At 40.2% G+C, this 27,669-nt stretch overlaps 1 long non-coding RNA gene across 1 annotated transcript in view; it reads left to right on the forward strand.

Annotated features, from left to right (window-relative positions):
- The window catches only part of LOC134736385 (uncharacterized), a 236,396-nt gene that overhangs the window by 172,984 nt on the left and 35,743 nt on the right, over positions 1-27,669 (forward strand). Inside the window, exon 2 of the long non-coding RNA XR_010120388.1 lies at positions 20,207-20,295. This is a non-coding gene — a long non-coding RNA (uncharacterized lncRNA). The remainder of the gene's footprint in view (positions 1-20,206; positions 20,296-27,669) is intronic.

Raw genomic sequence — 27,669 nt, forward strand, 5'->3', positions numbered from 1 at the left:
GCCCACCATAGCTCAAGGAGGCCTGCCTGCCTCTGTAGACTCCACCTCTGGGGCAGGGCATAGCTGAACAAAAGGTAGCAGAAACTTCTGCAGTCTTAAACGTCCCTGTCTGACAGCTTTGAAGAGAGTAGTGGTTCTCCCAGCATGGAGTTTGAGATCTGAGAATGGACAGAATGCCACCTCAAGTGGGTCTCTGACCCCCGAGTAGCCTAACTAGGAGACATCTCCCAGTAGGGGCTGACTGACGCCTCATACAATCAGGTGCCCCTCTGAGAGGAAGCTTCCAGAGGAAGGATCAGGCAGCAACATTTGCCGTTCTGCAATATTTGCTGTTCTGCAGCTTCCACTAGTGATACCCAGGCAAACGGTCTGGAGTGGACCTGCAGCAAACTCCAACAGACCTGCAGCTGAGGGTCCTGACCATTAGAAGGAAAACGAACAAACAGAAAGGACATCCATGCCAAAATCTCATCTGTACGTCACCATCATCAAAGACCAAAGGTAGATAAAACCATAAAATGGGGAGCAACCACAGCAGAAAAGCTGAAAATTCTAAAAATCCGAGTGCCTCTTCTCCTCCGAAGGAATGCAGCTCCTCCCCAGCAACAGAACAAAGCTGGATGGAGAATGACTTAGACAAGTTGAGAGAAGAAGGCTTCAGACAATCGGTAAGAACAAACTTCTTTGAGCTAAAGAAGGATTTCGAACTCATCGCAAAGAAGCTAAAAACCTTGAAAACAGATTAGATGAATAGCTAATCAGAATAAACAGTGTAGAGAAGACGTTAAATGACCTGATGGAGCTGAAAACCATGGCATGAGAACTACGTGATGCATGCACAAGCTTCAATAGCCGATTCGATCAAGTGGAAGAAAGGGTATCAATGATTGAAGACCAAATGAATGAAACGAAGCGAGAAGAGAAGTTCAGAGAAAAAAGAGTAAAAAGAAACAAACAAAGCCTCCAAGAAATATGGGAGTATGTGAAAAGACCAAATCTACATCTGATTGGTGTACCTGAAAGTGATGGGGAGAATGGAACCAAGTTGGAAAACACTCTTCAGGATATTATCCAGGAGAGCTTCCCCAACCTAGCGAGGCAGGCCAACATTCAAATTCAGGAAGTACAGAGAATTGCTCAAAGATACTCCTCGAGAAGGGCAACTCCAAGACACATAATTGTCAGATTCACCAAAGTTGAAATGAAGGAAAAAATATTAAGGACAGCCGGAGAGAAAGGTTGGGCTACCCACAAAGGGAAGCCCATCAGACTAACAGCAGATCTCTCAGCAGAAACTCTACAAGCCAGAAGAGAGTGGGGGCCATATTCAACATTTTTAAAGAAAAGAATTTTAAACCCAGAATTTCATATTCAGTCAAACTAAGCTTCATAAATGAAGAAGAAATAAAATCCTTTACAGACAAACAAATGCTGAGAGATTTTGTCATCACCAAGTCTGCCTTACAAGAGCTCCTGAAGGAAGCACTAAACATGGAAAGGAACAACTGGTACCAGCGACTGCAAAAACATACCAAATTGTAAACACCATTAATGCTAGGAAGAAACTGCATCAACTAACGAGCAAAATAACCAACTAACATCATAATGATAGGATCAAATTCACACATGACAATATTAACCTTAAATGTAAATGGGCTAAATGCTCCAATTAAAAAATGAGACTGGCAAATTGGATAAAGAGTCAAGACCCATCACTGTGCTGTATTCAGGAGACCTATCTCACGTGCAGAGACACACATAGGCTCAAAATAAAGGGATAGAGGAAGATCTACCAAGAAAATGGAAAACAAAAAAAAGCAGGGGTTGCAATCCTAGTCTCTGATAAAACAGACTTTAAACCAACAAAGAACAAAAGAGACAAAGAAGGCCATTACATAATGGTAAAGGGATCAATGCAACAAGAAGAGCTAACTATCCTAAATATATATGCACCCAATACAGGAGCACCCAGATTCATAAAGGAAGTCCTTAGAGACCTACAAAGAGACTTAGACTGCCACACAATAATAATGGGAAACTTTAACACCCCAATGTCAACATTAGACAGATCAAGAAGACAGAACATTAACAAGGATATCTAGGAATTGAACACAGCTCTGCAGCAAGCAGACCCAATAGACATCTACAGAACTCTCCATGCCAAATCAACAGATATACATTGTTCTTAGCACAACATCGCACTTATTCCAAGATTGACCACATAGTTGGAAGTAAAGCACTCCTCAGCAAATGTAAAGAACAGAAATTATAACAAACTGTCAGGCCACAGTGCAATCAAACTAGAACTCAGGATTAAGAAACCCAGCTGGGCGTGGTGGCTCACGCTCGTAATCCCAGCACTTTGGGAGGCCGAGGCGGGTGGATCACGAGGTCAGGAGATCGAAACCACGGTGAAACCCCGTCACTACTTAAAATACAAAAAATTAGCTGGGCGCGGTAGCGGGCGCCTGTAGTCCCACCTACTCAGGAGGCTGAGGCAGGAGAATGGCGTGAACCCGGGTGGCGGAGCTTGCAGTGAGCCGAGATCACGCCACTGCACTCCAGCCTGGGCGACAGCGAGACTCCGTCTCAAAAAACAAAAACAAAAATAAGAAACCCACTCAAAACTGCTCAACTACATGGAAACTGAACAACCTGCTCCTGAATGACTGCTGGGTACATAACGAAATGAAGACAGAAATAAAGATGTTCTTTGAAACCAATGAGAACAAAGACACAACATACCAGAATCTCTGAGACACATTTAAAGCAGTGTGTGGAGGGGAATTTATAGCACTAAATGCCCACAAGAGAAAGCAGGAAAGATCTAAAATTGACAGCCTAACATCACAGTTAAAAGAACTAGAGAAGCAAGAGCAAACACATGCAATAGCTAGCAGAAGGCAAGAAATAACAAAGATCAGAGCAGAACTGAAGGAGATAGAGACACGAAAAAACCCTTTAAAAAATCAATGAATCCAGGAGCTGGTTTTTTAAAAAGTTCAACAAAATTGATAGACTGCTAGCAAGACTAATATGGGAGAAAAGAGAGAAGAATCAAACAGACGCAAGAAAAAATGATAAAAAGGATACCACCACCAATCCCACAGAAATAGAAACTATCATCAGAGAATACTATAAACACCACTACACAAATAAACTAGAAAATCTAGAAGAAATTGATAAATTCTTGGACACATACACCCTCCAAAAACTAAACCAGGAAGAAGTTGAATCTCTGAATAGACCAATAACAGGCTGTGAAATTGAGGCAATAATTAACACCCTACCAACCAAAAAAAATCCAGGACCAGACGGATTCACAGCCAAATTCTACCAGGGGTACAAAGAGGAACTGGTACCATTCCTTCTGAAATTGTTCCAATCAATAGAAAAAGAGAGAATCCTCCCTAATACATTTTATGAGGCCAGCATCATCCTGATACCAAAGCCTAGCAGAGACACAACAAAAAAAGAGAATGTTAGACCAATACCCCGATGAACATCGATGCAAAAATCCTCAATAAAATACTGGCAAACCAAATTCAGCAGCACATCAAAAAGCTTATCCACCACGATCAAGTTGTCTTCATCCCTGGGATGCAAGGCTGGTTCAACATATGCAAATCAATAAACATAATCCATCACATAAACAGAACCAATGACAAAAACCATATGATTATCTCAACAGATGCAGAAAAGGCCTTTGAGAAAATTCAACAGTGCTTCATGCTAAAAACTCTCAATAAACTAGGTATTGATGGGACGTATCTCAAAATAATAAGAGCTATTTATGACAAACCCACAGCCAATGTCATACTGAATGGGCAAAACTGGAAGCATTCCCTTTGAAAACCTGCACAACGCGAAGATGCCCTCTCTCACCACTCCTATTCAACATAGTGTTGGAAGTTCTGGCCAGGGCAATCGGGCAAGAGAAATAAAGTGTATTCAAATAGAAAAAGAGGAAGTCAAATTGTCCCTGTTTGCAGATGACATAATTGTATATTTAGAAAACCCCATTGTCTCAGCCCAAAATCTCGTTAAGCTGATAAGCAACTTCAGCAAAGTCTCAGGATACAAAATCAATGTGCAAAAATCACAAGCATTCTTATACGCCAGTTACAGAGAGAGAGCGAAATCATGAGTGAACTCCCATTCACAACTGCTACAAATAGAATAAAACACCTAGGAATAAGCTTACAAGGGATGTGAAAGACCTCTTTAAGGAGAACTACAAACCACTGCTCAAGGGAATAAGAGAGGACACAAATAAATGGAAAAACATTCCATGCTCATGGATAGGAAGAATCAATATCGTGAAAATGGCCATACTGCCCAAAGTAATTTGTAGATTCATTGCTATCCCCATCAAGCTACCAATGACTTTCTTCACAGAATTGGAAAAAACTACTTTAAAGTTCATATGGAACCAAAAAATAGCCCGCATCGCCAAGTCAATCCTAAGCGAAAAGAACAAAGCTGGAGGCATCGTGCTACCTGACTTCAAACTATACTACAAGGCTACAGTAACCAAAATAGCATGGTACTGGTACCAAAACAGATGTAGACCAATGGATCAGAACAGAGCCCTCAGAAATAATACCACACATCTACAACCATCTGCTCTTTGACAAACCTGACGAAAACAAGAAATGGGATAAGGATTTCCTATTTAACAAATGGTGCTGGGAAAACTGGTTAGCCATATGTAGAAAGCTGAAACTGGATCCCTTCCTTATACCTTATACAAAAATTAATTCAAGATGGATTATAGACTTAAATGTTAGACCTGAAACCGTAAAAACCCTAGAAGAAAACCTAGGCAATACCATTCAGGACATAGGCATGGACAAATACTTCATGACTGAAATACCAAAAGCGATGGCAACAAAAGGCAAAATAGACAAATGGGATCTAATTAAACTGAAGAGTTTCTGCACAGCAAAAGAAACTATCATGAGAGTGAACAGGCAATCTACAGAATGGGAGAAAATTTTTGCAGTTTATCCATCTGACAAAGGGCTAATATCCAGAATTACAAAGAAATTAAACAAATTTACAAGAAAAAGAAAAAAACATCAAAATGTGGGCAAAGGATAGGAACTGACACTTCTCAAAAGAAGACATTTATGTGGCCAAAAAATATATTTCAAAAAGCCCATCATTACTGGCCATTAGAGAAATACAAATCAAAACCACAATGAGATACCATCTCATGCCAGTTAGAATGGTGATCTTAAAGAAGTCAGAAAACAACAGATGCTGCAGAGGGTGTGGAGAAATAGAACGCTTTTACACTGCTGGTGGGAGTGTAAATTAGTTCAACCGTTGTGGAAGCCAGTATGGTGATTCTTCAAGGATCTAGAACCAGAAATACCATTTGACCCAGCAATCCCATTACTGGGTATATACCCAAAGGATTATAAATGATTCTACTATAGAGACACATGAGACCAGGCATGGTGGCTCATGCCTGTAATCCCAGCACTTTGGAAGGCCGAGACGGGCAGATCATGAGGTCAGGAGTTTGAGACCAGCCTGGCCAAGATGGTGAAACCCTGTCTCTACTAAAAATACAAGAATTCGCCAGGCATGGTGGTGTGTGCCTGTAGTCCCAGCTACTCGGGAGGCTGAAACGGAAGAATTGCTTGAACCCGGGAGGCGAAGGTTGCAATGAGCCGAGTTCACGCCACTGTACTCCAGCCTGGGTGACAGAGCGAGACTCTGTCTCAAAAAAAAAAAAAAGAAAAAGACACCTGCACACAAATGTTTATTACAGCACTATTCACAATAGCAAAGACTGTGAACCAACCCACATGCCCATCAGCGATAGACTGGATAAAGAAAATGTGGAACATATACACAATGGAATACTATGCAGCCTCAAAAAAGATGAGTTCATGTCCTTTACAGGGACATGGGTGCAGCTGGAAACCATCATTCTCAGCAAGGTAACACAAGAACAGAAAACCAAATACCACATGTTGCCACTCATAAGTAGGAGTTGAACAATGAGAACATATGGGCACAGGGAGGGGAACATCACACACGGGGGCCTGTTGGGGGTGGGGGGCTAGGGGAGGGATAGCATTAGAAGAAATACCTAAGGTAGATGATGAGTTGATGGGTGCAGCAAACCACCATGGCACATGTATACCTATGTAACCAAACTGCACATTCTGCACATGTACCCCTGAACTTAAAGTATAATAAAAAAGAAAAAAAATTAAAATTAATTTTACAAAGGGCTTGGACAGGACAGTAAGGCAGGAAAAAAGTGAATTTGCTCTTTTTCTGGAGCTGGGACACCCATCTTCTCCTGCTCTTAGATATCAGAACTCCAGGCTATCTGGCCTTTGGTCTCCAGAACTTGTGGCAGTGGCCTCCAGGTTCCTAGGCCTCCTGCCTTGGACTGAGAGCGATACCATCAACTACTTTACTTTTCAGGCCTTTAGACTTGGACTGAGCTATACCAAAGGCGTCTCTGGTTCTACAGCTTGCAAATGGCATATCATGGGACTTAGGCTGCATAATGGTGTAACCCAGTGCCCATAATAAATCTCCTGTCATCTGCCTATCTACCTACCTATCTATATCTATCTACATACTTATCTGTCTCCTATCAGTTGTTTCTCTGAGAACCTTGACTAATACACTAATACTATGTTTTTGAGAATTGGGTATCATGGTTTGTTTATCCATTAAGCACTTGGATTCTAATTTAATTGTTTAAAACTTTTAATGATTACGAATAAAGCCAGCATCAGCATTTGCATACAGGTTTTTGTGTGAATATACGTGTTCACTTCATTTGAGTAAACATGTAAGAAAGGGATTGTTGGGTCATATGATGAGCGTATGTTTAACATTATAAGAAGCCACCAAACTATTTTCCAAGTGACTGTGCCACTTTTCTTTCCCTCCAAGCATTGCTCTATATCTTTCCTAGCAGATGGTATGGTAAAAATTTTTAAGGCATTCTACCGGGTGTATAGTGATACATCACTGTGGTACTTATTTGCATTTTCCTAGTGACTTCTAATGTTGCAAAGATTTTCATGTGGTACTTCATCACTTGTGTACCTTTTATTGGTGCAGATATTTTAAAATATTTTGCCTATTTTTAAATTGGTTCATTTGTTTCCATATTACTGAGTTTATAAAAATAAATAATTAAAACTTAATCATAATATTTGGAACCCTAAAAATTATGTTGAGCCTTGAAGGAAATATGACCATGAGGTCTAAGCTATGCAATAAGTAGCTGCAACTTCTGCTTCTCCTATTATAGATTAACTCTCTTTCTCATTGCTCTTGTTCTGTAAATTGACTAAGAAAGACTGAATGGTGCCAGAGACGCCACCTCCTCCCCTCCTACTTGCTGACCTTTCTTCCTTTATTATCTTCCACCTAACTCAGACCAGATGGTGCAAAAAACCCCATCATTGTTACATCCTCAATGTGGATTGTTAAATATGCCTTTCCCAAAATGAACACTGTTCCAACTATCATATTAGTTGAACTATAGCTAATCATATTATAATATGATTAGTCAAACCTAACTCATCATGTTCATTGAAGGCTAGCACTGTAACTGTGTGCTAGCCTTGTGAGGAAAATGTGGAAACCTAATTAAGCTTCCCAAGCCTTAGCTATAAACAACCCCAAACTTCCCCACTTTGGTGCACTGACTTCTGTTCTTTCGAATCTGTGTTCCCTGGTGGCCGTTTTCAAACTTTGTACTAGAATAAACTCAACACTTAATAGTATTTTCTCAATCTCTTTATTTTAGGTTATCAAGTTTTTATAGTTATTTATATATTCTGTAAACAAACTTTACAGATAAGTTTTTGCAAATATTTTCTTCCAGTGTGTGGTTTTCATTTTATTAACTGTGCCCTTCTAAAGAGTACAAGTTTTATAATTTGGTAAAGTCATACTCAGCAAGTTTTAAAACTTTGATCATCTATTTCAGTATTCATTATGTGTCATAGATTTAAATTTCCATCTAGTATCATTACCCTGCAATCTAAATAACTTATTTTTGTAGTTTTTTGTAGGGTGTGTTTGCTGGCAACAAATTATCCCTGATCTTGTTTATTAATCTGAAAAATATCTTAATGTTGTAGGATATTTTGTTGAGTATAGAATTCTAAGTTGCCAGTCTTTCGTTTGTTTGTTTTTAAAAAATGTCTTTTTTTTGTCTCTAGTTTTTGTAATGAGAAATCACCTTCATTATTATCATTGTCTACATGTGTCCATGTCTTCTTTCTTTTTTGGTTTTCAGCAGTTTAATTATGATGTTTGCAGATATGAGTTTTGTTTTTTGTTGTTTGGGGGTTTTTTGTCTTTTTTTTGCATTTAAACTTCTTGGGATTTGCTGGGATTGACCGATGTGCAAGTTGCTCTTTTTCATCAAATTTAGAAAAATTTTTGTTGGCCGGCCGCAGTGGCTCACACCTGTAATCCCAGCACTTTGGGAGGCCAAGGCTGGTGGATCATGAGGTCAGGAGTTCAAGACCAGCCTGGCCAAGATGGTGAAACCCCATCTCTACTAAAAAAAAATACAAAAATTAGCTGGGCATGGTGGCGGGCACCTGTAATCCCAGCTACTTTGGAGGCTGAGGCAGGAGAATTGCTTGAACCTGGGAGGCGGAGTTTGCAGTGAGCTGAGGTTGCGCCACTGCGCTCTGGCCTGGGTGACAGAACAAGACTCTGCCTCAAAAAAAAAAAAAAAAGGAAAAGAAAAAGAAAAATTTTTGTTAATATTTACATACTTTTTCTGACTCATTCTTGGTCTTTTTTGTTCTAGGGCTCTATTTACACATGCCTTAATACAACCTTGAAGGTTATTCTGACTGTTTTAAGTACTTTTTCTTCCAGTGCTTTACTTAGGATGATTTAAGTTGATCCAATTTCAAGCTCACTTGTTCTTTCTCCTTCATAAAATCTTCTGTTAATACCATCCAATCAATTTTTTACATAAATTATTTTTATTTTTATATATATAAAAATTTTATATAAAATTTTTTTTGCTCTAAAATTTTCACTTAGTTTTTTATTTTGGTTACCCTGATACTCCTTACTCTTGCCACATATATCCATCTTTGTAGATTTTTAAACGTATTTTCATAGTTATTTTAAAATGCTTGTCTGCTAATTCCAACATCTGGGTCATCTGTGGGTCTATTTTGCATTATGCTGTTGTGCCTACCAAGCTGTCATCTCTTCTCTAGGTTCTTCATTGCCTTGGCCCAGATATGTGTAGTTCAGAAGTCAGCAAGGGACTTTTGGTATTTATATGTAAATATTATTAATCATTTTTCATATTATACTATAACAAACTATATATTTTGAAATTAAGGTTATATTAATTTATAATAAGAATAAGATTCCAAGGGTTAAAATTATATTTTGGGTTGAGGTACTATTATAATTATATAATAAATCACATATACCACAAATGTTAATAAGTAGTAAATGTAAAAAAATAAAATGTTATGGGAAAATCACTTTTAATGAGATGGATGGGTTTTTTTTTTTTTGACAGAGTCTCACTCTGTAGCCCAGGCTGGGGTGCAGTGGCACGATCTCAGCTCACTGCAACCCCTGCCTCCTGGGTTTAGGTGATTCTCCTGCCTCAGCCTCTCAAGTAGCTGGGAGCCACCATGCCCAGCTAATTTTTGTATTTTTAGTAGAGACGGGGTTTCACCGTGTTGGACTGGCTGGTCTTGAACTCCTGACCTCAAGTTATCCGCCCCCTTCAGCCTCCCAAAGCGCTGGGATTATAGGTATGAGCCCCTGCGCCTGGCCAGATAGGCTTTTTAAAGTTTAATTTACTCATGTGTTTGTTAAACGTTAGTTATTGCTAGAATGATTCAGTGTTCAGCATCAATTTTATTCTACTTTCATAGCTGTAAGCATATGGAATACTATTGCACGTAAATAAATAGATAACAATGGAGGAAAATTTGTTAATACTAATGCCATTCTGTTCTTAGAATTCCTTCCTAGTTACATGCTAAAAAGTCATAAACTGTTCTAACATTAAAAATGATTTTCAAGAATTGTTTGCTTACAGCTGGATTAGGGCCTCCTACATTTTTTTCTTTAGAAAACAAGGAACTAGAGACAAATTTTTACCCAGTGAACAGAGTCATTTATTTTCTGAAGGCCAGAAACCAATATTTTGAATTGTCTCGTTGTTTGGTGTCCTGGAGGACTTCATGTCCCAAGGCTCAGTACTCAATAAATGTAGCTATTCTCACTGTTTATGCACCCCGGAGACCCTCAGGGCATTGACTATATCCCTACTGTGACAGCTTCCTCTTATTACCTTCAAAGTATCCAACATGAATTCACAATTTCTTTTAGAGTATTCAGATCTATGTAGATAATCTCTTACCTTCTTTATGAAATTGTCCTTAGCACTTCCAGCCCTCAGAGATCTTTTCAGAACTCTTCCAGCAAACAAACTGTTCTACATCATTACCAGGGTTACTTACATACTTTTTATACTGTTTTCTTTCTCTATTAATCGTGTGGCCCGAATAAGATTACACCCTTTCTGAGAACAGCAGTTCTGATTTATAATTCTACAAACTACACACATACCTCACTGCTGAATATTTCATCAGGTTTTAAATGTCATATGTGCCATTTCACATTTTAATTCTTATAGTATATCTTGGCTTCTGATCAGCATAAGCTGGACTCCTAACAAGAATTTGCCCATTGCGCTTGATTGTGGTTTGCGCTACATTTCCAAGAAACTCAGTCTCAGGAATTACACAGTGCCTCAGTTTCAATCTCAAAACTAAAGAGAGAGAAGGGAAAGAACATTTAACTCCTACATGGAGGAAATAATATTTACATAACTAAAATTGTAAGCAACTGCTTTATATTCTTGATCATTAGTATACTTGAGTCTTGTGAATTTACTGATAAACAGAAGAATGTGATATGTAATAATAGGTAGATACATTATGAAATTACTGTGATTGATTTTATATTATTTTGAAATGATAGCAGGATTAATGAAAAACTATGGGATTCCTAGGGGAAATGATTAGCTGGTACTTCATCCTAACTTTCCTGTAATAATTTTGGATGTTTGAAGCAGTGTCAATTCTGGCAAACCCTGCTGAAGAAATGAATTTGTGTTTCTTCACGAATTACTTCCTTGTTTATTTTTCATTCATTATGCATTTATTTATAATGTGTGGGTCACACAAAGGTGAATATAATGTGCAGTCCTTGCCTTGACTTTCTTCTTTGTTCCTGGCTAGTAATGGGTTAACTGGAAATTTACCCTCCTCATGCCGTCTCCATTTCCTCCACCCTTCCCCACAAACAGATAAATATGCTGAACCCCCAATTATTACATGGTATACTCAAAGTCGCCTGAAAGTTTAGGCATGTGGCTGACAGCAGAATTTCTCGATCTTTTTAATACTTACTATCCTTTTGAGGATCTTAATAGACCTTTTTTTCTTTTCTTTTCTTTTCTTTTTTTTTTTTGAGACAGGGTCTTGCTCTTTGGCACAATCTTGTCTCACTACAACCTCTGCCTCCTGGGTTCAAGCAGTTCTCCTGCCTCAGCCTCCTGAGTATCTGGGACTACAGGCACGCGCCACCACACCCAGCTAATTTTGTATTTTTAGTAGAGACAGGGTTTCACCGTGTTGGCCAGGATTGTCTCGATCTCTTGACCTGCTTCGGCTTCCCAAAGGGCTGAGATTACAGGTGTGAGCCACCATGCCTGGCCAATCTTTTTTTTCTAACAGTGCCCCACCCATGAAATTTTAATACCACAAACATACTGTATCTCTTTTTTTTTAATTTTTTTTTTTTTCAGACAGAGTCTTGCTTTGTTGCCCAGGCTGAAGTGCAGTGGCACAATCATGGCTAACTGCAGCCTTGACCTCCCGTGCTCAAGCCATCCTCCCGTCTCAGCCTTCCAAGTAGCTGGGACCACAGGCATGGGCCAACACAGCTGGCTAATTTTTTAATTTTTTTTTGTAGGGACGAGATCTCCCTATTGTTGTTCAAACTGGTCTCAAGCTCCTGGCCTCAAGCGATCCTCCTGCCTCAGTCTCCCAAAGTGCTGGGATTACAAGTGAGAGTCCTTGGCACCTGATGCACACTGTGTTTCTGTTTAGTTATGTTGGCCTTTCAGAGGGCCACAAACCATTATAATATGAGAGATTCTTTTTACTCCCTAAAAAACAATTATTGCCCCCTTGGCAATGCTGCTTCTCCCATTAATCATCCATGATCTTGAGTGTCAGCCGCACATATTCTGTTGGATGTCTCGCTGGCCCTCAGTGTTGTGCCTTGACTTTAAATAAGAGGTCATTGGGAGGATCCAGAAACTGCTAAGTGCTAGGAATGTATCTTTGTGCAAGGTAGTCATTGTCCTTGTCTTTGAAGAAAATAAAAATATTTTTCCCCAAAATATTTTTGACATATTTTGCAATGGCTGTTCAGAGAGTCAGCAAACACATGTAACCCTACAAAGCTGTTTTTATTGGGGAGGGTTAGTTTTTCAGGGCTGGGCACATTACCCAAATCAAGCCAATGATTACCAAGTGCATCTGTAGAGAATCTGCGTTGAGGCAGCCAGGCTTTGTCTTGGCCAGATCTAGGAAAGATGAACTGAGAATCTGATGCTTTTAAACATGTGAAAGAATCATTTGCCATCTTTTCTGTCTGAGAGCTGCTACCTGTGAGGTCTCATGTACATAACAAGACCACCTTTGCCAGCCCGGCCTCCTCTTCTCCATCACCATAAACTGTTTGGCCATAATCCAAGACCCCGTTCTTTTTGTAACCCTAAGCGGGTATATAAACTTCTAAACCCCATTGTTGTGGGGGGCGGTAATCACTGTGATTCTTTTCCATGTGCACATTAATGAATTTGTATGCCTTTTCTCCAATTAATCTGCGTTTGGTGAGTTGATTTTTCAGCAGAAACTTTAGAGGACAAAGGGAACATTTTCCCTTGGCCCCTACATCCTCATGCTTATGGTGCTTTACAGTTTATTAAATTGCAAAAATAATTAAATTACAAATATGAGGCTGGGCATTGTGGCGCTCTCGCCTATAATTCCAGCACTTTGGGAGGCTGAGTTAGGTGGACCCCTTGAGCCCAGGAGTTCAAGATGACCAGCCTAAGCAACATGGTGAAACCCCAACTCTGTAAAATACAAAAAAAAAAAAAATAGCTGTGGCACATGCCTGTGGTCCCAGCTACTTGGGAGGCTGAGGTGGAAGTATCTCTTAAGCCCAGGTAGGTCAAGGCAGCAGTAAGCCATGATCTCACCACTGCACATCAGCCTGGGTGACAGAGAGAGAACCTGTTTCAAAAAAAAAAAAAAATGTACAAATATGGCTTCTGCATCTGAGTAAGATGTAATAAGTAGCAGAAAGTCATTACTCCTACTGCAACATAAGGAATTGCTCACTTTTCCTCCCGCCACGGACGGACCGTTCCTGGGTACGGTAGTTTTATATCATTCTCAGGAGATATCCTGCAAGATCAAACAACCAGCTTGTCCAGTTCTATAAGGCACGTCTTTGTATTTGTGTTTCCTCCTTCCCTTGCCTCACTTCCTCTTTTCCCCTTATTCTTATTTCTCTGGAATTGCATCTCTCCCCCAACCCCCATAAAAGTAACAGCACACACACTTTTGATTCAAGCATTGTTATTGTTTTCTAGGGAACCCAGGATAAGTTATTAGGCAATTAATTTATAAATCTGTCTCCATAGTTACGAGGGTTAGGAGTTTTATTTAGTAAAGTAGAAGCCAAGAAAATTTCATTTTTTAGATTTTTCACTTCCTAACTCCCAGCTATTAGCAGAAATAGTACAAACCATTTGAGACTTGAATCCCCTTTCCAGCCCATTTCTTTTAATAAGGCAGACATTATGTAAAGGGCATTGTTTTTGATAAGTTATTACATCTATGCATTGCCTCATGAGGGAGGCCCTCTTTATTTTTATGTGAGTTGCAAAAGCATTTAACCCTAACATAGCTGTATTTGGAACAGTATTTTTTCACTGAATTTTTTGAATGCCTAAGAGGGCAGCTTTCATGTTTGATGATAACCAAGACAAGCAAGTTTTCTCCAGGTCAGGTATGAATTCATCTGGAGCAGACAATCTTTCTAAGAACATTGATGATAGCATTCTACAGGAGCAAGAGGGAGAGGAGTGAGGAAGGTTGGAATTAGCTATTTAAGGAAGGCCATGGTCTATTCTGTGTCAATGAAAAGAGGTCAAATTCTGTAAAATATTTGAAGAGATTTATTGTGAGCCAAATATGAGTGACCATGGCCCATGACACAGCCCTCAGGAGACCCTGAGAACATGTGCCTAAGGTCGTCAGGGCGCAGCTTGGTTTTATACATTTTAGAAAGACACGAGACATCAATCAAATACATTTAAGATATACATTGGTTCAGTCCAGAAAGGCAGGACAACTCGAAGATGAGGGGTGGTTCTGGGTTATAGGTAGATTTAAAAATTTTCTGATTGGCAATTTGTTGAAAAATGGAACATCTAGGTTATGACAAGAGGTTGTGGAGAGCAAAGTTTTATCATGTAGTTGAAACCTCCAGGTAGCAGGATTCAGAGAGAATAGATTATACATACTTCTTATCAGACTCAGGGTCTGTGTTGATGTTAAATGCTGGTTGGTTTTTCCTGAATTCCAAAAGGGAGGAGAGCATAATGTGGCGTGTCTGACACACCCACCCTTCCCATCATGGCCTGAACTAGTCTTTCAGGTTAACTCTGGGGTCCCCTGGCTGAGGAGGGAGTCCATTCAGATGGTTGGGTGGGGAGAGGCCTTAGAATTTTATTTTTGGTTTCCCGCTGAATCTTTAGTGTTGTCCAAAGGGACCATGGAGTAGAAGCAGTGAAAGAATAACATATAGGTGCAGCCATAAAAAAAAAAATGAGTTCATGTCCATTGCAGGGATATGGATGAAGCTGGAAACCATCATTCTCAGCAAACTAACACAGGAACAGAAAACCAAACACCACATGTTCTCACTCATAAGTGGGAGTCGAACAATGAGAACATATGGACACAGGGAGGGGAACATCACACACTGGGACCTGTCAGGGGTTGAAAGGAAGAGGAGGGAGAGCATTAGGACAAATACATAATGCATGCGGGGCTTAAAACCTAGATGATGGGTTGATGGGTGCAGCAAACCATCATGGCCCACGCATACCTATGTAACAAACCTGCACATTCTGTACATGTATCCCAGAACTTAAAGTAAAATTTTAAAACAATGGAAATTTGTCTTTACTTATAAAATTGAAATAAAAGTTTCCTCTTAATAATATTGTAAAAAAAAAAAGAGAATAACTTATAGGCACAACATGGGCAAACTCATAGGATTCTTTTTGTTTGTTTTAGTCAAGTTTTTTACGTATAAACAGTAGAAGTTCAATGTGAAGTATCTGTATAAAAGGACCTGTTCTCTCTCTTAATGAGAATTCTTAAGGAATTCTCATTTATTTTCTTAAAACAAGTTGAGATAAGAAATGAGAATTCCTGATACCTAGTAACAGTGCTAAGTAGCATCCACCCCTGGCAGCAGTATAAGTTAGGTCTGTGCTTCCCAGGATATACCATCAGACCAACTTACTATTGTTACTGTTGTTGTTGTTTTACACATCAACCCCTGTATTACATCTATGTATTTATTTATTTACTTTTGACCATCTAGACTCCCCACTTTTGGTCAAGGCACTCTAAATTTTTACTACTACTCCAACATAGATCCATGTTTAGGAGTAGACTTAATCCCTACTTCTGGATCTAGGGAGGAACACGGGATCCGTGTCTAGCCAATTAGTATATCCCACCCCTTAGTCAGCAGGTTAGTTTTTTAGGGCTGGGCAGATTACTCAAATCAAGCCAATGATTATCAGGTTTGAGGGCAGATAGCGAGAAGAGCCTGACTGAACAAACCCAACACAGAGGTAGGCTGGCCCAAGTCCACGTCCTGGTCTCCTTCTGCGGCCTCTGCATCTGGTCCCACCAGAGCTTTTTGCATTAGTATCACATCCCTAGTGAAAGAATGGAGGATTCAGAGTACCAGGTATTTTTCCTCTTTAGTCTTTGATTTTTCTATGTAAAATGACAAAATATCTACATGAAAAGTGAAAAATTCAGTCACTGATTCATGCTGTCTACATATTTTGATACATATAAATGTATCAAACAAAATTGTACACATTTTGATATATATGAATATTCAGTGCTATTTAAGTAAAATGTACATTTTCAGCTTATTATCTTAAGCACTTCATATCCCCATCACTGAACACATAACAGGACCTTAATAAATATTTACTGATATTTTTCTGTGTAATATTCAAATGAGTACTAAAGAAAAAAGTTACAATTTTCCCTTATGTTTATGTATTCTGAAATTAGTTGTGGTTTAGGAGAACTGAAAGGAAAGCCACCAGGGGTCAAGAATCTAGAGTGTTATGTTATTATTATCAATATCATTACTATTTTGTTAAGGAAAATGAGATACATGAAAAATTACTATTCAATGCTACTGAGAGGAAAAGGTTTAAGTCCTTATTTTTCTACTAATAATGTCAGCTGAGGGTCGGCAGTTGACCTCACCAGTCTGAGCCTCTCAGTTTCTTTGTTTGTAAAAATGACATTATAATATTTTCCCTGCCTACCTTAGGAGAGTGTTTTGAAATCAGACGGGGTCATTTTTAAGAGGAACTTGTGAATTGACGAGTACTCTATAAATGTTGGAGTTTAGGGATTATTTGTACCTTCTTAATGATGTTTCTTCCTTTTGAGGTATGACACAGTATCATTTTGAAATGTTATCTTGCTTTCCAAAAAGTAAACCTCCCAAGCTAATAAGTAAAAATAATGACAAGAAATAAGTTGTACATTGTATTTACTCAAATTGATGCCATATCTGAAACTGTGCTGACGCCTGACTGGAAAGTGAATTCCACTCAGAATTGCTCTTGCTCACTTTCTACTATGGCGACATGCAAGAGCTTTTCCTAATTCTCAGAATTTTACCCTTGGAAAATCACAGTCCTGAGAAATACACCAGGAAATGGCTTTGGAACCCAGAGCCCAGAGGCCAATTCTCAGTATGGGAACTTAGAGAAAATGTAGACATAACACTTTATATGTGTTCAAAGTCAACAACCCTCAGGGTGCTGGTCCTTAAATGGATTGATTTCTGTGCTTGTGAATTTCCTAGAGCATGAAGTCTTATAGGAGAGCTGTTTCTTGCACTTTGCTACTTATATGTCACCCTAGAAGAGTCCATCAGGACATAAGCCTGTTTGATGCCTTAGCTTCTTATTTATATTTTCTTTAAGATGCTCTGGAGGCATCTGTTTAGATGGTATTTGTGAATATGGAGACTTCGGAAGGACTTAGCAGGCAATTTGTGGCCACTGACCTTTGTCCCGTCATTTTGTCGGCAGCTTGACTTCTAATGCCCAGTGGTCTGGATTGAGGTGAGAGGTGGTGCTCCCTGGACTGAACCCTAGACCAGAACATCATAGGCATCGAGTTTGTTGCTGGACAGGTCCCAGCTTTGCTTCTCCTCTCTTGTTTGCTTTGCCTTGCAAAAGATCTAATGAATATAAATAATCCAAGCCCTAAGTTCCTAGAATGATCTGAACCAGGAGAACACAGCGAGGAGGTTTTTCCTTCAGAGCAAGACTACCCTCTACTCCCAAGTTTAATCTTTCATTTCTTAATCTCACAGATTCCTGTTGGGTGCTTGTCTATCTCCTAAAACTAACACCTCGTTCATCTTATGAGAGAGAACTTCTTCAGATCTAATTGTTTGGAAAGGAAGAAATTAGTTTTTGTCTATTTTAATGTCTTTCTCTATTACAAAATGGCATTATTCTTTATATATATATGACATACATATAATATATAGGCATAATTCTTTATATATAATATATATTATGTATATATATGTGTGTGTGTATATATATATATATATATACACACACACACATACACTAAGTTCTGGGATACATGTGCAGAACGTGCAGATTTGTTACATAGGTATACACGTGCCATGGTGGTTTCCTGCAGTAATCAACCCGTCATCTACTTTAGGTATTTGTCCTAATGCTATCCCTCCCCTAGTCCTCCACCCCCTGTTAGGCCTTCGTGTGTGATGTTCCCCTCCCTTTGTCCATGTGTTCTCATTGTACAACTCCCACTTATGAGTGAGAACATGCGGTATTTTGTTTTCTATTCCTCTGTTAGTCTGCTGAGAATGACCGTTTCCAGCTTCATCCATGTCCCTGCAAAGGACATGAACTCATCCTTTTTTATGGCTACATAGTATTCCCTTGTGTATATGTGCCACCTTTTCTTTATCCAGTCTATCACTGATGGGCATTTGGGTTGGTTCCAAGTCTCTGCTATTGTGAAGAGTGATGAAATAAATGTACATGTGCATGTGTCTTTATAGTAGAATGATTTACAATCCTTTGGGTATATACCCAATAATGGGATAGCTGAGTCAAATGGTATTTCTAGTTCTAGATTCTTGAGGAATTGCCACACTGTCTTCCCCAATGGTTGAACTAATTTATACTCCCACCAACACTGTAAAAGCGTTCCTATTTCTCCACATCTCTCCAGCATCTGTTGTTTCCTGGCTTTTTAATGATCGCCATTCTAACAGGTGTGAGATGGTATCTCATTGTGTTTTTGATCTTCATTTCTCCAATGACCAGTGATGATGAGCTTTTTTTATATATTTATTGGCCACACAAATGTCTTCTTTTGAGAAGTGTCTGTTCATATTCTTTGCCCACTTTTTAATGTTTTTTTTTCATGGTAAATTTGTTTAAGTTATTTTTAGATTCTGGATATTAGCCCTTTTTCAGATGGATAGATTGCAAACATTTTTTCCCATTCTGTAGGTTGCCTGTTCACTCTGATGGTAGTTTCTTTTGCCGTGCAGAAGGTCTTTAGTTTGATTAGATCCCATTTGTCAGTTTTGGCTTTTGTTGCCATCGCTTTTGGTATTTCAGTCAGGAAGTCTTTGTCCATGCCTATGTCCTGAATGATATTGCCTAGGTTTTCTTCTAGGGTTTTTATGGTTTTAGGTCTTACGTTTAAGTCTTTAATCCATCTTGAGTTAATTTTTGTATAAGACATAAGGAAGGGGTCCAGTTTCAGTTTTCTGCATATAGCTAGCCAGTTTTTCCAACACTATTTATTAAACAGGGAATCTTTTCCCCATTGCTTGTTTTTGTCAGGTTTGTCAAAGATCAGATGGTTGTAGATGTGTGGCGCTATTTCTGAGGCCTCTGTTCTGTTCCATTGGTGTATATATCTGTTTTGATTTTGGTACATTGCTGTTTTGGTTACTATAGCCTTGTAGTGTAGTTTGAAGTCAGGTAGTGTGATGCTTCCAGCTTTGTTCCTTTTGTTTAGGATTGTCTTGGCTACACGGTCTCTTTTTTGGTTCCATATGAAATTTAAAGTAGTTTTTTTCTAATTCTTGAAGAAAGTCAATGGTAGCTTGATGGTGATAGCATTGAATCTATAAATTACTTTGGGCAGTATGGCCAAAATGGCATAAGAGGTCAAGAATAACTGCATTACATGGAAATAATGTATTCTCAAATTTGTAGATTTTATTTTTATAAAGCAGAGTTATTACTGAATGTAGATTTGGATATTTGTTTCACAAGGCAGTACTATTTTTTGTGTGCAGGTTTTGTTTGGGGTTGGGTTTTCTGTTTTTAGAATTCTTCGGGGAGCACTCATATTTCGTTGTTGTTTTTGCTGTGGCTGTGCAACCATTCTCAACTTTGAAATATTTCATTGTAAAAATGTTTGCCCTTGGAGATTTAATCAACTAGAATTCATTTTTTCAAACACTGCAAATTTTGATTGTTTTTAAATGGTTGAAATTTTTAGCCAAAAATCTGCTAACAATCTATCAGGTTTTCACGTAAGATACAGGATTGCACCAGCTATCTTGTGAGGTCTCTATAATTTGGTGCTTTTTGATGGGATCAGCCCATATTTTGGGAAGACATGCTGGAGAGAGATGAAAAGAGTGCCTGCTCTTGTACAATATATTTGACTACCAAGGAGTTAGTAAGTGGAGCTATCATTTTTATGATATTGGTTTTGTTTTGCAGCTGGGAGTTAAAAAGAATTCTGCTGTAGCCTACCATCTCGTGACTTCAAGTTTGTCTTTATTACACCAAGACAACATGGAAGTTATGAGGTAAGTTACCTACCTGACATCAAGTAACTGAGTATTTGCAAACCTTTTGATAGCTTTGCATATTTTTCCAGTTTTCAGTCTATACATGTAGTACAGTGACTGAACCCAATGTATGAATTCTACTGCATGATGGTGATTCATTGCATAGTACAGACAGGTCATCAGACATTTAATTTCGCACCACTGCAATCCTAGACACCGTATTTTCCTTACACTTTACCAATAATTAGGTCATCATTACATAATTGCCACAGGGTTGTAAATATATATGTGGAGAAAGTTTCAAAATGGCCAGAAGGTAGTTAAGTAAATTAATCAATTACAACTGAATTGTAGGTGCATTTTGCCATGAAGTTCCTTTTATACCATCCCAGGTGCCTATGTTTCTGCCTAAGATGACTAACAAAACATGGGAGGAGACAGCCACCATTTTCTGAAGGCTCCGAAGGCCTTTGGACCATCTGTCTACATCTCCACTGCCTAGTGAAGTTTTCCCTTCTTTGGGGCACCTAAAGGAAATTGAAAATTCAAGCTAATAATAGGAAATACATGTGATGGCATCCTTTGCACTTTCCCACAAGCTGCTCTTTCATTCCAATCCCTATTTAATTATGTTCGTGATCAGTCGTTTAGAAGAAGTGAGTAACTTGTTCCGAGGGTCTTTCATGGAGACTCTGTTGGCACGTCGCCAAGAAGCCATAGAGCAGAGACTAGTGAGGAAAATTTAAAATGGGCAGAATTAGGGCGTGGAGATCAGGGAGGCACAAACTTGGGACTCTTTTCTTAGCACATACTTTTCCTGTTGGAAGCACAGCCAATTTGTCTCTCAGAAAAGTCTAAGCAACATAGCAAGACCCCATCTCTAAAAAAAAGATTTTTTTTAAATTAGCCAGTTGTGGTGGTGCATGCACAGCCACTGTCCCCCGAGTGAGCAGGAAGCCATTTAGTCGTGCAGACACCCATCCCTCACTCTCCTCTTGCACTGGCATTTGAATTCCTCTTTAGAATTCAAAGAACATTTCATGTGCATCCTGTTTGCTCTCACAATAGCCTTAAGAGGTAGATAGGGCAAGAAATAGTATCTTCATGTTATTTTATTTATTTATTTAGAGACAGAGTCTCGCTCTGTCACCTAGGCTGGAGTGCAGTGCTGCAATCTCGATTTGCTGTAACCTCTACTTCCTGGGTTCAAGCGATTCTCATACCTCAGCCTCTACTGAGTAGCTAGGACTACAGGCCTGCACCACCATGCCCGGCTAATTTTTATATTTTCAGTAGAGGCAGGGTTTCGCCATGTTGGCCAGGCTGGTCTTGAACTGCTGGCCTCAAGTGATCTGTCTGCCTCAGCCTCCTGAAGTGCTGTGATTACAGGCATGAGCCACCGCACCCAGCCATTACCTTCATTTTGCATGTAAGGTAAGTGAAGCTCACTGATGCTCAGGACTTGCTTAAAGGCATGCTGGGAGCCAGGTGCAGTGGTTCACACCTATAGCCCAGTGCTTCAGGAGGCCAAGGCAGGAGGATCTCTTGATACCAGGGATTTGAGACCAGCCTGGGCAGCAGAACAAAAGATAAGAATTAGTCAGGTGTGGAGGCACACACCTGTTGTCCCTGCTACCCTGGAGACTGAGGTGAAAGGATTGCTTGAGCCCAGAAGTTCAAGGGTGCAGCGGACTATGATCATGCCACTACACTCCATCCAACTTGGGCAACAGAGGAAGATCTTGTTTCTAAAACAAAAATTAAAATAAAAAGCATGCTGGGTGTCTAAACTCCATCTCCTCTTTCCCTGGGGTTCCCCTGTGGGATGCCCTCTTCCAAAGTCCTGCTAGAATTTCAATCAGGACTCTCAGAGGGCACCCACCAGAGGACCCCAATGAGGGGATGGAAACAAATTAACCTCCATCATCACCAGCGCTATGCCCTGGGCTTTGTGTGCATGATCTCATTTAGTCCCTTCCACCTAAGAGGAACCATCATCCACATTTAACTCTGAGGAAAGTAGGGCTCAGAAAAGTTTAGTGACTTTTCCAAATTCACACAGCTAGTAAGTAGTGAAGCTTATTCATTACACACATCCCTGGTGTTTGAATTATGCCATCCTGACATAACCACAACTCACAAGGCCAGAGAGTCTCTTGATCTTATCTGCTCCCACTATCCCATTTCACACTTCTGGAAACTGAGGCCCTGGTGTTTGATGCATACTTGCCTAAGTAATGGCTGTGTTGTGCTGAAGCTCCAGCCACCTGATCCTCATCCTATTACTCTTTTCACTGTCCCATAGTGGGCTGCAGAGGAACTGTTGAGGTCCTGGTGCTGTCTGTGACCAAGGAAAATGGTGGCTTCCCATTCCAAGGTCTGGCCTGGAGCCCTGAACTGTGGTGGTCCCCCCGTGATGGCGGGACACAGGCGTTCCAGCCCTTTTACCTGGCCTAGCTTCCAATTACTGCTCCTACTTTTGCAGCTAACTCCACGTAACTTGTCCGCAACACTTTCCTCCCCTTCTCCTTTCGCCTTACACATTTCTACTCCACAGATTTGTAAAGGTCTGAGTGTGTGGTGAATGTTATGAGAACTTGACGTGCTGGAGGAAAATAAAGATCAGTTTCATCTTCCTTTCAGCATGCCTCATTTTCAGCAAGTGGTTTTTGTTTTTTGTTTTGTTTTTAGAGACAGAGTCTCTCTCTGTCATCCAGTGCAATGGCACGATCATAGCTCACTGCAGCCTCGAAATCCTGGGCTCAAGCAATCCTCCCACCTCAGCTTCCTGAGTAGCTTGGACTACAGGCATGCAACACCATGCCTGGCTTTTTTTTTTTTTTTTTTTTTTTTTTTTGGCAGAGGTGGGATCTTGCTATGTTCCATAAGCTGTTCTCAAACCCCTGAGCTTAAGCGGTCCTCCTGTCTCAACCTCTCAAAGTGCTGGTAGGCCTCAGCAACTGTTTTGATTCTGGTATTTACATCTCAACTAAATCTTGTGTGGAAAGCTGTGGGTAGAGAGGAGATGGAGGGTCTTGCCCCAAAGTTCAGGTGACCTTTCAAGTTTCATATGAAATGTAAAAATACCCCTGCTGCACTTAAATCATTGCCTCCCTTACATAACATGTTTATAGTCATAAATCCAATTCTGTAGCCATTTTACACATAGAAGTCACAGTTAGGACTCCAGGGGCCACTACAAGCAGGAAGAAAAGCCACGGCTTCATATAGGAGGCTTTGGAAACCCAGTTCCCTTTTCTCACTTTTGACATTTGAGCTAGGCCCACGATTCCCATCTCCTTTAAATAAATGCAATTGCCCATTGATATGGTTTGGCTGTGTCCCCACACAGATCTCCTCTCGAATTGTAATCCCTATCATCCCCATGCGTCAAGGGAGGGGCCTGGTGGGAAATTATTGGGTCATGGGGGTGGTTTCCCCCATGCTGTTCTCATGAGAATGAGTTCTCCCTAGATCTGTTGGGTTTATGACGGGCCCTTCCCTCTTCACTCACTCCACTTCTTTCCTCCAGCCTTGTGAAGGAGGTGCCTGCTTCGCCTTCCTCCATGATTGTAAATTTCCTGAGGCCTCCCCAGCCATGTGGAACTGTGAGTCAGTTAAACCTCTTTCCTTTATAAATTACCCAATCTCGGGTATTTATTTATAGTAGTGAGAGAATGGACTAATAAACCCATTTAGGATTTTCTAGTTCACAAGACGCCTTTCTGTTTTTTCTCTCTCCTCTTCTAGACTACAGAGTCCTGGTGAGGAACCTATTCCTATATTTACCTCCATCTCTCTGGTACCCTGCCTAAGCCTACACAGTAGGAGTGTAAACATTGTTGAACAAATATATGCTGTTCTTATCACAAGTGTTAGTAGTAGTATCACCAGGGTCTATGTTTTACATAAGAGAAAGCAGCTTCCAAAATAGGTTGGGATCTGTTCAGGCCTCAGCTTAGAAGTGCAGGCCTTCTAATAATAAAGACTGAATTTTTCCACTTACCACTGGCTACATGCAACAGACGCAGCTTTGAATTTGGAGCTTCTGTGTTCCTTCTTGCTAGATCCAGGAATGGAAGTGGATAAGGTGCCCGTTTGCTGGCCTTGTGATTAACACAGCATCACTTGACCTCTAGGACATTCTCATTGATTTCTATGGGCCATTCCCATTGGCATCTGGGGTGGGAGGCCGGGGCAGGTGTCTAAACAGAATAAGGCTACTCTAACTACCTTAGAGTTTTACAGAGCCTCAAATAAGAGAATAAGTCTGAAAACTTTTTTTTTTTTTAATTTGTAGAACACTATACCAAAAGGCATACTGTTAATAATGATTGCTGGGCACAGTGATTCACAGTTGTAATTCCAGCATTTTGGGTGGCCAAGGCAGGAGGATGGCCTGAGCCCAGGAGTTCAACACCAGCCTGGGCAACATGGCAAAACTCTGTCTCTACAAAAATAAAAAAATTAGCCAGGCATGCTGTCATGCATCTATAGTTCTAGCTACTCAGGAGACTGTGGTGGGAGGATCACCTGAGCCTGGTGAGATCGAGACTGCAATGAGCCATATTTGCACCACTGTACTCCAGCCTAGGTGACAGAGTGAAACCTTGTCTCAAAAATAATAGTAAAAATAATAATAAATAAATTATTAGGTTCATTTGCCCTTAGGCTCTTGTATTCACTATTCATAGTGTGAATAAGTTTGTGCTGTCAAATCTTGCTACACACTGGCCTAGGCAATTCTCTGACTTCCTGGATTCCTCTAGAATTTACTTTGTATTTTCACATGTTTTGTAGTGGTTTACTCCAGCGGATGTCTACTTCTGGACTTTGTCATTTTAGGACTTCCTGGTTTTAGAGCGTTGCCTTGTGTGCCTGCCACTTTCAGGTTTTGGAGGAGAGTACATATTAGGCAATTTTTCCCTTTTATTTAACCTTTTCTACCATAATTGAGCAACTTAAGAAACTGTTCTCTGATATTTCGCAGTCTTCACGTGACACAAGTTCTATGGCGCAATATTTTTCTATTTTAAAATGTCTTTATCTTACTCAATTCACATGGCTTGCTGTTTGCCTGATTGGCTAGACATTGGAAACTGTGGAAGACATTTTCACAATGGTTTGACATTTCAAACTCCATGCAAATATTGAAAACTAGGAAACTTCCAGAAACCCTAATGTCAGACCAGACTTTAATTTAAAATGTTTAATACATGAGCTATTCAAATGGTTCCAGATTTATCCTGAAATCTACTCCAGTGGTTCTGTACATCTCATGTTGCAGGTAAGAAATGGAAGCCGGACACATAGGGGCTTGTTTAGGGTCATGAACTCTGGTGGGAGGAGAATCTCAGACCCCTGGCTGACTTTCCCTAAGTCACACCACCTGCCTTGTAGCGGTCTGAGCACCTGTTGCTGCAGAGAGTTGCCACCCCCATATCCTGTGATTCTCCGTCCTTGAGCACCAAGTATCTAATCACGCTCTCTCTCTCAGGGCTGTGGTGCTGTGAAGATTTTGGCATCCTGCACTCATGGCCATGTTTAGTCTATGGTTACATTGACACTGGAGAGTTTCAGGGACCAGTGCAGTCTGCCCAGGTCTGACATGGGCTTCCAAAATGTATGTGAATAGAATAAGAATGGTACTGTTTTGCTTTTCAAAATATTTCACAGCTTAGGTGGCACTTACCCTTATCCCTTCTTTTGTGTCTTTACTGATAAATACTCATCAGCTTAGATTACTTTGACATGTAACAACTGTCAGTTGCAATAAAAATATCTAGAAAATATGTTTAGACATGTTAATTATAAAAATATTCTTCATTTATGAAATTGATTACGCCTAGTGACTTCATTCATCAATTGTCTCAAAATCTTGCCTTTAAACTACCCTCAGGAGGAATCTCCATGTTCACAAAAGAGGGCAAAGGCCAGGCACAGTGGCTCACACCTACAATCCCAGCACTTTGAGAGGCTGAGGTGGGAGGATTGCTTGAACCTAGGAGTTCCAGACCAGCATGAGCAACATGATGAAACCCATTCTCTACTAAAAATACAAAAAAATTAGCTGGGTGTTGTGGTGCCCCTGTGGTCCCAGCTACTTGGGAGGATGTAGTGGAAGGATTACCTGAGCCTAGGGAGTTGAGGCTGCAGTGAGCCACTGCACTCCAGCCTGGACAACAGACCCAGACTCTGTCTCAAAGAAAAGAAGAGAAGAGAAGAGAAAAGAAGGAAAGGGAGGAGGGAGGAGGGAGAAGGGAGAAGGGAGAAAGAAGAAGGGAGAAGGGAGAAAGAAGAAGGGAGAAGGGAGAAGGGAGAAGGGAGAAGGGAGAAGGGAGAAGGGAGAAGGGGAGGGGAGGGGAGGGGAGGGGAGGGGAGGGAAGGGAAGGGAAGGGAAGGGAAGGGAAGGGAAGGGAAGGGAAGGGAAGGGAAGGGAAAGTGGGCACAGAAGGAAAGCCGAGTGGAAGGGAAAGTGGGCACAGAGGGAAAGCCGAGTGGAAGGGAAAGTGGCACAGAAGGAAAGCCAAGTGGGAATAGAAGCAAAGCCAGAGGTGTCCCTCTTATCTCTCAGAGTGTTCTGTATTTATAAATCCATTGAGTCCATTTTCCCTATGCCTTTAGAGAAGTCACTGAGTCTTTGGGGGCGGGGGGGTACTTGGGTAAATTCAGTTAAAGGTGATTTTAGAAATATTCTGTTCCTTGTCGTAAGCCACCCTTGCTCTAGTGGGCACCTGGTTCACCTCTGAGCAGCAGTGATCATCTGAAATGTTCCTTTATGCTGAACCCAAATCTCAGTTTCCCTCATGTTATTTATTGAAGAAAATAATCCCTGTGCCTGAAACAGGCACTATGAAAGATATTAAATTTATAGAGATTATAATTATAGAGATAAAGAAAATGTCTCTGCTTTCAAGTTAATCTGAGTGTAGCTGCGTTGGAAACCGTGCCTTAAAAAGTGAATTACAAAGATGAATACCGTGACAAATACAGTACAATTTGATAAAGTTATTTGGTCATGGAAATCCCCATGGAGTAGTGGCCACATAAACTGTGAACTTAGGCAAAGCACCGCTGTCGCAAATGTGACACTTCACCCAAATTATAGGCCTCAGACAAAAAACCAAGTAACTTCAGAATCCAAACTTGCAGATATGCTAACACACACAAGGGCTCTAAGTAGCTGTATGATCAAAGGCAGTATTTTAAAACTCAGGTTGATTGGGATGTAATTTGCATAGTAAAATTTACCCTTTTTAGTATGAGTTTTGATCAATGCATTCAGCCATCATGATATAGAACAGTTCCATCATCCAGAAAACTTCTCTGGTGTGCTTTTGTAATCAACCCCTTCCTTCACTGCCAACCCTTGGCAACCACTGGTTCATAATC

The sequence above is a fragment of the Symphalangus syndactylus genome, chromosome 1 (genome assembly GCF_028878055.3).
Source record: "Symphalangus syndactylus isolate Jambi chromosome 1, NHGRI_mSymSyn1-v2.1_pri, whole genome shotgun sequence".
NCBI lineage: Eukaryota > Metazoa > Chordata > Mammalia > Primates > Hylobatidae > Symphalangus > Symphalangus syndactylus.